Source organism: Mustela nigripes, chromosome 2 (genome assembly GCF_022355385.1).
Source record: "Mustela nigripes isolate SB6536 chromosome 2, MUSNIG.SB6536, whole genome shotgun sequence".
NCBI lineage: Eukaryota > Metazoa > Chordata > Mammalia > Carnivora > Mustelidae > Mustela > Mustela nigripes.
Window position 1 is genome coordinate 11469620 of NC_081558.1, and position 1003 is coordinate 11470622.

Below are 1003 nucleotides of genomic sequence, written 5' to 3' on the forward strand. Positions count from 1 at the left end.
GTGTGGGCTTTGCCCTGGTTTAGCATCTGGAGCCATGTCCCTCAGCGGAAAAGACTTTTAAAAGTCCTGATTTTGTGCTCCATTGCTCTGCTGCTTGCCAGGAGCTGGCCCCTCCTCCCGGGGACTATCTTCCCATCGCTTTGGATTCACTTCTCCACCAGACCTACCTTTCAGAAAGTGGGTTTTTTTCTGTTTCTAGAATTGCTTCTCTTCTTCTCTGATCTGCCAATGGATTTGCAGGTGTTTGCAATCTTTAGATAAGCTATCTAGCTGATATCCTGCTAGCTGAAGTAGTATCAGCCTCCTACTTTTCTGTCATCTGGACTCCCTAGTATGGATATTAAAACATTATTAATTCTTCCAATCAATGATCATATAATATCTTTCCATTTCCTTGTGTCTTCAATTTCATTCAGCAATGTCTTATAGCTTTCAGTGTACAGATGTTTCACCTCCTTGTTAAATTCATTCTTAGGCATTTTATTCTTGTTGATGCAGCTCTAATTAGGATTTTTTTCTTAATTTCTCTTTCTGAGAGTTTCTTATTAGTGTATAGAGTTGCAACCAATTTTTCTATATTTGTATATCCTGATGAATTCATTGATTACTTATAACAATATTTTTCTTTTAAACAATTCATTGAATTACAATGACATAGAAGAAACTAAGCAGATTTGTGTTGGAGGGGATGTGGAGAAAGGGGAACCCTCTTCCACTGTTGGTGGGAATGCAAGTTGGTGCAGCCTCTTTGGAGAACAGTGTGGAGATTCCTCAAGAAATTAAAAATAGAACTTCCCTATGACCCTGCCATTGCACTCCTGGGTATTTACCCCAAGGATACAGATGGAGTGAAAAGAAGAGCCATCTCTACCCCAATGTTTATAGCAGCAATGGCCATGGTCACCAAACTCTGGAAAGAACCAAGATGCCCTTCAACAGATGAATGGATAAGGAAGATGTGGTCCATATACACTATGGAGTATTATGCCTCCATCAGAAAGGC